Raw genomic sequence first — 15,796 nt, 5'->3', positions numbered from 1 at the left:
TGAAAAACTCACATACCACAGGTCATGTTTTTGCTTTGCTCATCATACCACATATTAAATGTGCAAGGTGTAAAGGAGAAAACAGTGCAGGTAAGAAATTCTGAACCCATATTTAACAGGTAATCTTCTACACTTTTTGTTGCAGAATGCCTAAATGCTAAATATTTCTTTAAGCAATATAGAATAAAGGAGGATATTTTTGCAAATTATTTCAGAAAGAATAAATAAGCATCTGGCAGATGTGTGTTTGAAGATTGTGATCGACACTCTTAGTCTAACAGGAAGCAAGGGAACAACTTTATTAACCACTGTAGCTTGAAACTCTGATTTATGTTTCATCCTCTAATTAAAATCCTAGAATGCTAAAGCTGAAATCAATTATTTACAAATTTATTTTAGCAATGCAATGTCTACTTGACCATGTAAATGTCACAGAGAAATTTGAAGGCCCTTTCTTCAGTATAAAAAGTAGAATCCATCCTCAGGACAGAGAGTGGCAAACAGGAAAGAGAAAGAGAGAGAGAAGGGTCCAAGACTCCAGAGCACCTTAGACAGCAAATCACATTTTAATTTCATATATATTACACTGTGTATGTTGAGGGTGGTAAGCAAAATGCACCCCTATTTTCCCCCTCAGTCTATAGTTAGGAAATTAAGGCAAGCAAATGTTCTGGTGATAATAAATTTGGCTAAGCTAATATACTAGGAATACACTTCAAATCACCATGTTCATAAGTCCACTGCTGTACTTAAACTTCCAGTTAGCACACTGAAGTGTGTGATTTCTCCAAATAAAATTATTCACTTACATCTTTAACTTGGAAATACATATGTATGCCACTCATCATATTCTATCATATTCTCTAAGAATACAAGACAATTCAGAATCTAAGAGATTACTAGAATAGTCATGAATAATATGGATCCATTGTGCAACATAGTAGAATAACACTTATTAATATATTAATAACAAATGAATAGATAAAAATACACCCATACAGAGAGGTTATATTCTAAATCTTGTAGCTAATCTCATAGGAACATTATTTGGGACCACACCCATAGACAATTTTGGGGGACACATGAATTCCTCACATAATAAAAGTTCAATAAATATTTATTGGATCACATTTTCATCCAAGTCTTGATCACAAGTTCTTCATTGTAATAAGCTTTTTCTTGATCTCTTTATGTAAACTACCCTGCTTAGCATATGTGTCACACATAGCATGATTAACATTTGCTAGCAACTTAATACTTCAAAAAGAATCCATGTTCAACATCTCATATGATTTGCACTACTAAGTGAGTCAGCTAATATACTGTTATTTTGTAGAATAAGTCAAAGAAGAAAAGATTGACTTACCTCATTGTATTTATTACAAGACCTGGTATCCAATAAAACATTTAAGATTATTAATAACCTATCCATTTTCACACAATATGCATCAAGAAATTATTATTTAATGAATAACATTTGATTTTTATTAGATGTCTTTTTCTCAAAATTTAGCAATAGTGGTGTACACCTGTCACAGATCTAGATGTTAAAGATATAAAAATGATGAGGATGCAAATTTACCACCAAAAAAACTTAGAGTCTAAAAAAGATATGATCAAAAAATCACAAAGACAAAAGTCTACTCTCAGGAATGGTCAAATAGCTTAGTGATTAAGATGCCTGGTCCTACACTGGCATACCTGAATTCGGTGTCCAGCTCTGGCTCCTGATTCCAGCTTCCCACAAATGCAGACTCTGGAAGACAGAAATGATGGCTTAAGTAATTGGGGTCATGCCACTCACTTGAGAAATGTGGGTTGTCTTTCTGGCTCCCAGTTTCAGCCTCAGTCCCACTCTGGCCATTGAGCATTTGGGGAGTGAACTCCTAAAAGGATGAGGATGGGGCCGGATTGTGGCGTAGTGGGTGAAGCCGCCACCTGTAGTGCCAGCATCCCATATGGGCACCAGTTCAAGTCCCGGTTGCTCCACTTCCAATCCAGCTTTCTGCTATCGCCTGGAAAAGCAGTAGAAGATGGCCCACATCCTTTGGCCCCTGTACCTGCGTGAGAGACCTGGAAGAAGCTCCTGGATCTGTGCAGCTCCAGCCATTATGGCCATTTGGAAGGTGAACCAATGGGTGGAAAATCTGTTTCTCTCTCTCTTTCTCTCTGCCTCTGCCTCTCTGTAACTCTGCCTGTCAAATAAAAAAAATAAATCTTACAAAAAAATGGGTCTCTCTCTCTCTCTCTTCTCTTTCTTTCTCTGTGTCTCTGCCTGTCAAATAAACATTTTTCAACAAAGTGTACTTTCATCACCTCACACCTTGGACAGCTATCATGTTATCATATTGAGGATGTGTATTGTGGGAGCATAATTCTCTCTGGATAGAAATTTTTTCATAAATATAAGTGGTAAACATAATAGTGGACTTTTCTTTATGAAAACATCTCCCTGGTGAGATAGCCTACAAGTTTATAATGGATTTTTAACAAGTTTTTGTTACATAAATGTATCTAAATATGTGAAAGATTATGTGATTGTGCAATGACTTCAGGAGAAATACAATAATTTTTATATATTTTAATAGTCATTTTTATTAGAAGCTGAGAAACCATGTTAGATTCAAAATTGAACATTTAGTCTTAATTGATCTCAAGTAGCATCCAAAAAATCCTCACAACTAATTCAATAGTAATTGAATTAGGATAGAGTATTTTGTCTGTATCTCCAATGTAGGCTTGTTTTGTTTATTGCCAAGCTATATGAAAAATCACAAACTGAATATGAGCATTCTGCTCCTTCAATATTCAAATACACTTCTATGAGCTCTAAACCAAATAATAAATAAACAGAAACAAGCCCCCAAAAACAAACACAAAAGAAAAAGCACACCAAAAAAATCCACACAAAACTACCACGAGGTTCTGTGATGTGCACAAAATCAGGTAATTTCTCTGATGGAGAATTGAATTCTAGAAAATAAGAATAGCTTAGAATAAGGTACTCATTGCAAAGGGTCTTAACTATAGGACAGGCCGTACTCAGCTCCCAGAGAGAAGTAGAAGAAGCTCCTGGCAATTGGTTTTGTCCTGGTCCTTGCAGACATGTGAGGAGTGAACCAGCAGATGGAAGACTTCTCTCTCTGTCTTTACCTCTCTCGGTAACTCTGCCTTTCAAATAAATAAAATCAATCTAAAAAAAAAAAAGAAAAGAAAAAGAAAATGAACAGATCTTCAGGGACTAGTGGTATGTCAAAAATTAAAAAAAAAAAAAGTCTTACAAATGCAAGAATAAAGTCCCGGAGAGTTGGTACATATTTCACTAGAAAAAATACTTGAAGAAATAGGGCTCTGGAATTTTGTCAAATTGAGTGAAGGATGTAAATTTACAGATTCAACAGGGTCAGTAAAATTCAAGAAGAAAAATGTGAGGGAGATCATAACTAAGAATTTCATGGTCAATTGCTGAAAGCCAGAGATAAAGGGAAAAGTATTGAAAGCAGTCAGAGAAAAGCAATGACTGACATGAAGGGAGAAAATGATTTGAATGGCCAGACATCCAATCAGAAATTACAGGACAGAGAAGACAGCAACACACATCACGAAATATTGAAAAGAAAATTCCATATCTGCACAAATATCTTTCAAGAATGATGGTGCAACATTTTCAGATAAAATAAAAACAAGTGAATACAACATTTTCAGACCTCTATTATAATATGCAAATGTTTTTAGACATTATTCAGAGTGAAAGGATATGACATGATATGGAAATTTGTATCCGCAGGAAGGAATGAAGAGCATAAGTAATGATAAATATTGGAGTAAATATCCCTTCCCTTGTTTGTATATATGACTATTTAACAAAATGTTATAACAATCACTTCTTATTGTTTATAATGCATTTATAAGTTATGCTTAAAATAACATAAAGATCATGGGTCATAAACAGTTATAAGGTTTCTGTTTCTTACGTGCACTGACAAAATATAAAATCAAAGCAAACTAACAGCTTAGAATGTGTTTTTTTTTAAAGATTTATTTTATTTATTTGAAAGACAGAGTTACAGAGAGAGGTAGAGACAGAGAGAGGTCTTCCATCCGCTGGTTCACTCTCTAGATGGCCTCAATGACCAGAGCTGCACTGATCCAAAGCCAGGAGCCAGGAGCTTCTTCCCGGTCTCCCAAATGTGTTTTTCTTACAGTAGCTGCCAAAAATGCAAAAACTAGCAATTTATTACACAAATTAAAATTAAATACTAACAATAGCTAAATAATACATAAAAAGGAAGAAAATGAGAAACAGAAAAAAAAAACCCAGGTGGCAAAGAGAAAATAAATAATAATATCCTAAATCTAAATCCAATTTTGACACTTATATTAAATATTAAAAGACTAAATATTCTAATGAAAACATCAAGAATGTCAGAACTGATTAAAAGCTCAATTCTAAAGTATATGCAAGAGATTTATTTTGTTTATGAGGATACAGGTTTCAAATAAATGGATAAAACATGCATCATATAAAACTTTGCATCAGAGAGCTGAAGGTGATAGCTGTATTAATAGTAGATAGAACAGATGTACCAAAAAATAAAAATATGAGAAATAAAACATTTAATGCTGATAAAAATTTTAATTAATCAGGAGCACAAAGCAATAAGAATCTGTGTGCAACTGATTAGAAAGGTTTAAAGTCACAAAGATTGGCAAACGTAAAGGAAGAGAATGAGCACTTAAGTTGCCTGTATCTCATAACAAATTGTCTGCATTTGATTTACTAACTCCAGCTTCTGACCCTAGCTTCCTGCTGTTACAAACCCTGGGAGACAATGGTGACAGCTGAAGTGATTGAGTTCCTGCCATCCATGTGGGCAACTTGATTTGAGTTCCCAGCTCCTGGCTGCAGTTCCAAGCCTGGACCAGGAATGTTGTGGGCACTTGGGCATTTGGAGAGTAAGACAGTGACTAGTAGCTCACCCTCTCTCTCTCTGCTCCCCCCCCCCCACAACTCTATCTCTCTGCATTTCAAAATAAAAAGGTGAAGGAAACAGGATAAAATTACAGAAACACTGTTAAAAGAATTTAGCACATCTCTCTCAACAACTGATAGATATAGACACACACACACAAAGTCAATTGTGATACAGGTGAACTGAACATTATATCACCACAATGACCTGACTAATATTTATGGAGAAAATGCACAAAAATACTGAACACACATTTTCATAACCACATATTCAACATTCATCAAGAGAAACTATATGCTGACTTATAACTGTATTTTCACAAAGTTTCAAAAGGTAGGATTCAAGTATATGATGTTCTCTAATATCAGTAATACTAAATAGTAACAAAAATACAATCTAGGAAAGCATAAATATTTGTAAATCATTCAAAATTGATAAAATCTATGGATCAAACAAGAATTCTCAAAGGAATTAGAAACTGCTTTTACCTAAAACATAACATACAATTTTGTACACGGAAGTTAAAATTGTGGTTAGATAGATTTGTGAAATAAGATTCCAGAGATAGAGCTTATGTATAGTTTAGAAGCCATAAAGTCAAACAGCATACAAGTTTTGGGTTAGGAAAGGCACATAACAAGTCGGGGTTCACACTGAATGCCCTGGAGAGTTGCTGGAGGATTCTGAGCAGGGAAGAAATAAGATCATATTTTTTTTTTCATTTCAGAATGAGAGCAGAGTGAATTATGGATTCATTTTAGAACTTAGAATAAGGAGACAAGGTGACAGGAAGTTAATGTAACAATTTAGGGATGGAGGGACCAGATCTCACTCAGATGCTATTGGTGAAAACTGAGAAAATTCACTGAAGAAAGGATTATTAAGAAAGTCATAGCATAGTATTTGGTGATTGATCATATGTTGATGGTGAGTAGAGACTATTTTTTGCTTTGGTGAAAAAGGGTATGTGGGAATATCAATAACAGTCAGGAATAGCTAAATCACAGATGAGTGGGGACAAAAGAACAAAAAACATTAATTTTAAGGGACATTTTAAGTACAATTACATTTACTATCATTTTTCTCTTTTATTTTTATTCTGTTGATTTTAATTCTTTATTATTTTCTTCCTCTTTGTTTCCATGGGAATTACTTTATTCTTTTCTTTCAGAACTATTCTGGCTCAACTTAATATACATATATTTGAGAAGCAGAGTGAGCACCCATCTACTGATTCATTCCCCAAATGTCTGCATCAGGTTATGCTGGGCTAAGCCAAACTAGCATCTGGGAATCCAGGATTCTTTCAAGTCTCCCACATGGGTACAGGGGCCCAAGGACTTGGGCCATTTTCTACTGCTTTCCCAGCCATAGCAGAGAGTTGGATAGGAAGTACAGCAGTTGAGACTAGAACAGGCGCCTGTATGGGATGCTGGCACTTCAGGCCAGGGCTTTAACCCGCTGCACCACAGCTCCGGGCCCCGATGGATTAACTTTATAGAAGAATATTATTTGTTTTGTGTAGACAATGCAATGGAAGGGAGAGTAGATGGATAAGAAATTTGAGGTTAGTTGTAACTTGCAGCATGAGGAACATGTTCACTATTGGGAATATTGAAAATATTTCCCATGTTTTGGCTGAGTAAATGAGATCTCTATACTCAACACAATGAGGCAAGCAAATAAGAAGGATTCAGAATCTTATCCGTAGCTATCAGCTTATGCTGTTTGGAAGATCTTGATATTCACAGCCTTAATCTATCCTTCATTATTTCCAGGCAGAACCTTTCTGTTTCTGAGATAGTTCTACCTGCTTTGTGCGTAGCTAATGTTCTTTCATTTGCATGCCTACTATAACCAAATTCCTCTAGCAACTGATTGTTTTCAAATTTCAATGATTAAAATTCTGCTTCTATATAACATTCTCTTACTCTTACAAAGGAACAAACACAATATATATTCATGTGAGTGAATATATATATACAGATATACCTTGTATTTTCATTAGTTACAAGTCAACTGTTAATTATTTTTAATCAATAACTAGAACATGAGACAAAACAACAATAGATTATGCATTCTAACTTATCACATCTGATAGGAAAAATAATAAAGCATAGAAACTTTTTTGCTAAGAGTTAGAAAATGTGTTGTGTAAATATACCTTGTAGTAGTATATTCCATACTGAAATCTTACATACATATTCCTAGAAATAGTATGGTTACACATTCTAATAATTTTTCACTATTTATCATGTTTGTCTTTCACTGTATGTGATATTTTTGCTCAAGTCCTCTTTTTAGAAACTATACTCAAATGGTTTTCTTTATATCCCTCTCAACTTTCCCTTTCAGTTTCATTGGCATGCACTTTTTTTTTTTTTTTTGACAGGCAAAATGGACAGTGAGAGAGAGAGACAGAGAGAAGAGTCTTCCTTTTCTGTTGGTTCACCCCCCAATGGCCGCAGCCCAATGGCCGCTGCAGCCGGTACGCTGTGGCCAGCACACTGGGCTGATCCGAAGCCAGGAGCCAGGTGCTTCTCCTGGTCTCCCATGCAGGTGCAGGGCCCAAGGACCTGGGCCATCCTCCACTGCATTCCCGGGCCACAGCAGAGAGCTGGACTGGAAGAGGAGCAACCGGGACAGAATCCGGCACCCTGACCGGGACTAGAACCCAGGGTGCCTGGGCTGCAGGCGGAGGATTAGCCTATTGAGCCGCGGCACTGGTCTACTGGTATGCACTTTTGTCTCTCCTCTTTATACTCTAGTTTCACCCAATCACTCCCAAATATATATTTTCTTACAAAGTGACTATTCAACTGTGTAGACATGTCTAGATAGTTCTTCCATAGGGCCTCAACTCAACCTGTTACATATTAAGCTTATAAATAACCTTTTTCTTATCAATCACTTTCATTTATTTGATCAGTTTATGACACTAAAAACCATACAGTCATCTAAAACCTGGGTGCCATCTCTAAAGTCAATTAGCAGGTCCCATTAGTTTTACAACTAAAGTATATATAAGATCTGTCCACTTCCCCATTTTCAACATCTAACGTTGAAACTAACACAATATCTGGACTTCTCTGCTTAAAACTTTTCAGCTATTAGAATTATCTGTTAAGAATGACAACAACCACCAACCAACCCCAACACACATAGGAGTGTGTGCGTGTGTGCGTGTGCATGCACATATGCACAAAGTTTATGATTATGTATGTATGTATGAATATACAAAACTCTTACAGTTTTGTTATTTAGATCTTTCTATGGGCCTCAATAGCAGAGAATATAGTCCTGTTCATGCAAGTAAGTTAGTCCAAGGAAACATTTTAGTATAGAGATGATTAAGCAAATAGAACAGAAGAAAAATGAATGCTAACAACAAACACTTCCAAAAATTTTCAACATCTCATCAGATTCATGGACATAAATACAATAATTTCTGCATTATTAAACATTTATTGAGTTCCTGGCATCTGTCAGGTATTTTTCCAGAGGCTGGAAACATACTAATAGGCAAGACAAAGTTTGTGCTCTTGTGATTCTATATAAATCAGTCATTAATTAATTTCAAGGCAGTGACAACAACTTCCAAAGATATAAAATAAGTCATTTGGCAACAGAGAATGCGTTATCTTTTGGCTAAAGTGGTTAAAAAAGGATGTCTCCCAGGAAATGACATTAAATCAAATGACATTATATCAAACCAGATGCCTAAATGTTGAAAAGGAATTAGCCTTCTACAATTTTACAATTTTTAAGCACATAGCCAAACACTGGAAAGAACTATAACTGAGTATGACTCTAGAGCAGTTGAAGTACAGACAAAAGGACGGCCTAGCTGGAAAACTGATGAGGTAGGAGTGCCAGGAGATGAGCTTCTTGGAGTAGGTGCTGTCCAGACTATGCAGAATCTTGAAGGCCAGGGAGAGTCAGATATAGTAAAAGATTATATTTCCAACTCCCCAGATCTGGGAGAGTACACATCACCGTGTTTACATTTCCCAATGAGATGTTCTTATTTGTTTTACCACTAAAAATCTACTACTTTAAATTATGTAGAAAGAAATGCAAACCCAATAGATTTATAAGCATTTCTGTGTCATTTCCCAAAAGGGACAATTGTGATTCAGGTCACTTTTCTAATCTTCTTTTATATCTTTCATCTTGATCCTTTTATATCTCACTAAAATTATCTTTACCTCTGTCACTAATGTCTTCCCAAGGGTTTCCACTATAAACTTGCATTTTTATAGAAAGATCTGGAATTCATTTTAACAAAACTATACATAAATGGTTGATAACAGCTTAAAGTGCTTGCAATCTATCTATATTTTAATAAAACTCCAACATATAAAGTAAAGCAAAATTATTCTTATTGGTACAAAATCATACATATGTCCAAGTTATGGTGGCCTGTAGAAATTTTCCTGATTTGGCTTTTGGAACAAAATAGCTTAATACAACCATGGTAAGAGACGCCATGGCTGATATGGGCATGAATTTGATCCATGCTATGACAGGTCATGACAGAGATGAGCAATAAAGCAATCAGACATTTCCTGGCAATGTTCTTAGATACCATTTTGCATAAGGTTTCATTTGCATTCCAGTTAAAATCATTAAATCTAGAGCTATACATTTTTTAAAGATTTATTATTTATTTGAAAGTCAGAGTTACACAGAGAGAGGAGAGGCAGAGAGAGAGAGAGAGAGAGAGAGGGAGAAAGAGAGAGGTCTTCCATCCGATGGTTCACTCTCCAGTTGGCCTCAACGCCTGGAGATGTGCCAATCCGAAGCCAGGAGCCAGGAGCTTCTTCTGGGTCTCCCATGTGGGTGCAGGGGCCCAAGGACTTGGGCCATCTTCCACTGTTTTCCCAGGCCATAGCAGAGAGCTGGATCGGAAGAGGAGCAGCCAGGTCTCTAACCGGCACCCATATGGGATGCCAGCACTGCAGGCCAGGGCGTTAACCTGCTGCACCACAGCATCAGCCCCGAGCTATAGATTTTTACACTCTTTTTATAAACACATTGTAGAACTGCATTAAACAAACACTAGATATCTGCCTCAAGGAATTAAGCTTCTAGTTTTTCAGACAACAGTGGAATTGTAGGAGATTTGGTTGAGTACCTAAATTTGCCCATAATCTCTCAATCTTTTTACACAGCAAATTTAGCACTTTGGCCCCTGGAGTATCCTATTTGATACAACCTGGCATCTAACCAAAGTCACCTTCTACTGAAAGTTATTTGAGTAAATTACTGGGAGACCTTGACATTTGTCAGAGATTGTATGTGTGCCTAATTCAAGCCACAGTCATTAAGATTTTATATCACACAATCCAATGTTATTGAGATGTGTATGCTGCTGAGTCCAGATGTCCTTAGTAATTTGCTGAAATGTCTCTAACTCAGCAGTTTAGAGATTTCTTGCTAAGAATACTGCTTTCCTTCATATAGCAGCCTAGTTTCATTTCTCTCTTTTATTTGAAACCCAAAGTATATATAGAGAAAGACATTCACACATCTCCATATAGGACAATTAGGAGTTAATTGATTTATATGCCCTTCTTTTGGTATATAGCTTGCAAAAAACATTTGTGACCGCACCCAAAAGGTCTGCCTGGAATGGAATGTAATAAGAAAATCTACTGTGAAATACTCAATATATTGAAAAGGATGGAAAATAAATACTACCTAAAGTAGTTATATTTCGCAAAGACATTTGTATGGAACTTTTTCAAATGTAAAGCAGTTCCATTTTAGACTTGATTACTCCTTCTGGGTTCAAGTAATCATCTGAATAGCAGTTATTGCTTCTTAATAATGACCATTACAGGTCTCTGGTTCAGTTCTTCTATTCTCAAACACAATGTTCCGAATGTCAAGGTTGACTCTTTCATGAATAATTCAAAATGATCAGTTCCTGCATTTACATCCCTGGTGCAGGAGTGGGTTACAATGAAACTAGTTCACTGAGGAACAAATCAGAGTATGTATGAAAAGAAACCAAAATTCTGGGTTTCTTTCTTTTTTCTAGCAGTGACATTGTGAAAAAGATTCTGAGCTCAGATAGATTTTCTTACAGAGAAACGTTTTCAACACTAAGAACAAAGCAATGAATGTGGATTATTATATAAATAATACCTTTACTAGATGCCCATGCTTTCCTCCCCAGAATTCCATCGCAGGCAAGATTCCCAGGCACTGTCGACTTAGAACCATTTTCTCAACCAAAAGTCTGTAGCTACGATTCCAGGCTCGGCAACTAAAGAAAGCATTTACTGAAAAAGGAACTATTTCCAATAAAAGCAACAGGATTTGAGTGGACTGGGCCAAGCCAATTTCTGTTTTGTATAACTGCTCAAGTTCTAACAGCTATTTTTTATTTTTTTTTCCCTAATAGATTGAAAGGCTCCCTTTTACTGCTGAGCTGTAGCAATGCAATCCAATGAAAATAGCCAAGTGTCTTTCTGTACGAGCTTGTAATTTCCTTTTCTGTTAAGGTTATTTTGGAAATGAAAAAAAAGTTATAAATCAAAGAAAACGATTAGTTCTTCTTTCTCAGTCCTTCAACCCTAATCAGTTCCATGGTGTTTTAACCCAGTCAGTTTGATAAGATTCAACTGAACAAGCTTTTATTAAATATATTATGCTTAGGGGTTTATTAAGCATAAAATAGATTTCTTTATTTACATATACTTTAAAAGTCATACCATTTCATGTACAAAAATAATTTGATTAGATTAAAAATAGGGATTAGGTTAAGGGTGAGAGAAAGAGTCTTTATATAATCCCGATACTAATAGGTATCACAGAATCTGGTACAATTCGATAGTGAAAGTCCAAGGAGGCCAAGTTTTCACTTCAACTTGAAATCAAAGAGCCCTGAGAAATTTAAATATCACAGTTCTCTCCTCCCTATTCTCTGCTGGTTTTCTCTTTTCTCTTTCTGCTGACTTACCTCCTTTGAATGTGCTTCGACATATGCTCAAATTTACGTGAAGAACATCAGTGCTCTGAGGCGAGGGAGAGATTTGGGGAAAGGATCCAGGGGGTGAATGTACTCTCTCTCTGCCTTTCAAACACATTAATTAAATAAATACATAAATAAAACAAAGAGAAGCAAACAGCTCATTACTGAAGTCCATAGGAGGAAATTCAAAAGGAAATAGTATCAGCAAATGAGAACATCTTTGAAGAGCTTTCTTCAAAACAGTCTTAAGTATTTCATTTGGTCCCATGCAAGCAGAATGAGAACTGCCACTTCTATATTTCTTTGTCTAGATCTGGCCACATACCCACAAGTGTAGCTTACTGCTAGAATAGCATCAAGGCACCTATGTTTTCTTTGGTATCACTAATCAAAGGGGCTATCTAACCCTTACCTGAAAGAGGGAATAATTGGCCTAAAAGACATAATAGAGTTCTTCAAGTACCTGTTGTTCATTTCCATTCCAAGCAGAATGAACTTTTAAGTTTCATCCTAAAAGTCAGGCATGGAGCACAGTTGCTTTTCAGTTTCTATCTAGATGTTGCTTACCAACTGTCTGACCTTCAGCATCCCATGGACTTCAAATTCAAAAATATTAGAATTTTCTGCTCTTTGTGTGTGTGTGTGTGTGTGTGTGAGTCAATGTTCATAAATATATTCAAGGGGCTTAGAACATAATACTCCAAAACAGGACATCTTAGAAATCAAAAAACAATGGAAGCAGAGGGGATATTTTCTGAAGTTTCCTATGACTCTCGGTGTGAGAGCTGACCACAAAGGATTTCTCTGACTTATCTCCTTGAAAGCAGGTCAGAAGGCTCTCACATGATAGGTATCCTGCCTAGAGCCCAAGAACGTAAACACACAGGGCTTGGCTGGTTCCTATCTCTATTTTTGAAAGATGTATTTATTTGAAAGGCAGAGTGACAGACAGAGACAGAAAGAGCTCTTCCATCCACTTGTTACCTCCCCAGATGGCCACAACAATAAAATCTGGGCCAGGCTGAAGCAAAGGGTTAGGAACTCCATCCTGGTCTCCCACATAGGCGGCAGGGGCCCAAGTACTTAGGCTATCTTCTGTTGCCTCCCCAGATGTGATAGGAGGAAGTTTTCATATCTCATGTATATATACTCAAGAAATATAAAGTTTTAAACCACTTGCTTCCTAGGATAGTTGCACAGAAGAAAGAATTCCATTGGCATAAGTGGAGAAATTAGTTAAATGAAGTTAAAGTTGAATAGGCTGTCACTGACTTGATGTCAGTGCAGTAAATAGAAGGTGGCACAGGAAGCAACCTATTAAGGCTGGTGTCACACACAGTGAAATAATTCAACAGAGCAGTCAGAGAGAACAGTTAGGCTTATTGACCACACTGCTAGGGAAGCAGTGGGCAGGCAGGATATGTAGAAGCTGACAACTGCTGTCACTTCGAAGGAGCCATAGGCAGGATGGCTACAGGCTGTTTACTACCACATGGACTAGAATCCAAGAGGCATACTTGTAACTGCAGTATCTTCACATTTAGAGTGAGTTGCCCATGAGCCCTCAGGTTTTCTCAGTAGGTGATTTGCATTTCTGGTTGTAGCCAGGGAGCCTGAACTGTCCTTGGCATTGGGATTTTCCCAGAGGTCTGGGGCAACTCTCCAAAGAAGGGAGAAGAGAATATTTAAATTAGGAAATAAATTATATAAGTGAAGACTTGAAGGCTGAACCAAGCAAGATAAATGTCATTAGTATCATTCAAATTCAAGCAAATAATGATGCTAAAATACCATTAGAAAACAGCTTAGGTTGATTGAATAGGATTAATATTTTAAAAAGGTGTTAAAAAGCATCAGAGGTGTATTCAATCATTTAGGTAACAGAATCAGTGAAGTTGCTTAACAGGATAACTGTTAAATTTGGTCTCAGGGCAGTATTGTGTATCAGTTTGAAAGGATAGAATCTGGAGGCTCACTGGGAGAGGGAGATATTCAGGTCTAAAGTATGATGATGATAGTTGTTTTGCCATTCTTTAGCTTCAATAGCTACCTAGTTACCTGATAACAGGAATTTAAATGCAAGACTAAGGTCATCCCCCAAGTCATGTTCAGTTTTCAAAAAAGTTCAAGACCCTGGTTTCTCCAGCTCAAGGCAATCTTTATTTTTAGAAAGATTTCTTCCCTAAATCATTGCATCCTTTCTCAAATTCTCTATACAAATAAGGAAGAATGGTTATCTTTCAATTAAAGTATATGTGAGTAATTATTATAATGCTTCCCATTACAGTAATGTTTTTAACGCTTCAAAGTATTTTAAAAGTCGTAGTAAAAAAAGTTAACTTTTTTAAAAAAATGGCACTTCATTTTTTGATAAAGTTTATAGCCATTAGGGGGCGAGAAGATAGTAACAGGTATACTTGTCATTTGTTGGATAAATACAAACTACAAAGAAATTGTGAACAAATTTGCCTTCCAATAAAATTATTCAATGGCTAAGTCTGCTGATATTCTTTTTTTTTTTTTTGGAAAAATAACTTATTTTTTTCTTTTTTAAACTTTTATTTAATAAATATAAATTTCCAAAGTACAGTTTATGGATTACAATGGCTTTCCCCCCCCCCATAACTTCCCTCCCACCCGCACCCCTCCCATCTCCTGCTCCCTCTCCCATTCCATTCACATCAAGATTCATTTTCAATTATCTTTATATACAGAAGATTGATTTAGTATATATTAAGATTTCAACAGTTTGTACCCACACCAAAACACAAAGCGTAAAGTACTGTTTCAGTACTAGTTATAGCATTAATTCACATTGTACAACACATTAAGGATGGAAATCCTACATGAGGAATAAGTGCACAGTGACTCCTGTTGTTGACTTAACAAATTGACACTCTTGTTTATGGCATCAGTAATCACCCTAGGCTCTTGTCATGAGTTGCCAAGGCTATGGAAGCCTTTTGAGTTCACTGACTCCGACTCCGATCTTATTTAGGCAAGGTCATAGTCAAAGTGGAAGTTCTCTCCTCCCTTCAGAGAAAGGTACCTCCTTCTTTGATGGCCCATTCTTTCCACTGGGATCTCACTTGCAGAGATTTTTTTTTTTTGCCAGAGTGACTTGGCTTTCCATGCCTAAAATACACTCATGGGCTCCTCAGCCATATCTGAATGCCTTAAGGGCTGATTCTGAGGCCAGAGTGCTGTTTAGGACATCTGCCATTCTACGATAGAATCTGCTGTGTATCCCGCTTCCCATGTTGGATCGTTTTCTCCTTCTTAATTCTATCAGTTAATATTAGCAGACACTAGTCTTGTCTATGTGATCTCTTTGACTCTTAGACCTATCAGTGTGATCAATTGTGAACTGAAATTGATCACTTGGACTAGTGAGATGGCATTGGTACATGCCACCTTGATGGGATTGAATTGGAATCCCCTGGTATGTTTCTAACTCTACCATTTGGGGCAAGTCAGATTGAGCATGTCCCAAATTGTAACTCTCCTCCCTCTCTTATTCCCACTCTTATATTTCTTAACACTTAAATTTTAGGATGAATAGATGGCAAAAAGAGGACTAAACACTGAAAATTCATGTCATTGGAACACAAGTTGATGCCTAAGAGTTACTATAGTTTAATACTCTTTCACATGTGACAATTCCAAGAGAATTTTTCCTATTTCAACTTGATCTCCTGAAAGAAACCTGAAAATACAAATAATATTGGAGAGTTGAATGCAAGAATTTGTGTTTCTTATTTTGGTTATGGTGACATTGTAATATAGACTTAATAAAGAATTCTTATTTGTTGATTATATATATGTACATGTAAACATATAC

Source organism: Oryctolagus cuniculus, chromosome 20 (genome assembly GCF_051225735.1).
Source record: "Oryctolagus cuniculus isolate XC-2025 breed Fujian yellow rabbit chromosome 20, ASM5122573v1, whole genome shotgun sequence".
Classification (NCBI taxonomy): domain Eukaryota; kingdom Metazoa; phylum Chordata; class Mammalia; order Lagomorpha; family Leporidae; genus Oryctolagus; species Oryctolagus cuniculus.
Note: the sequence above shows the minus strand (reverse complement) of the source record.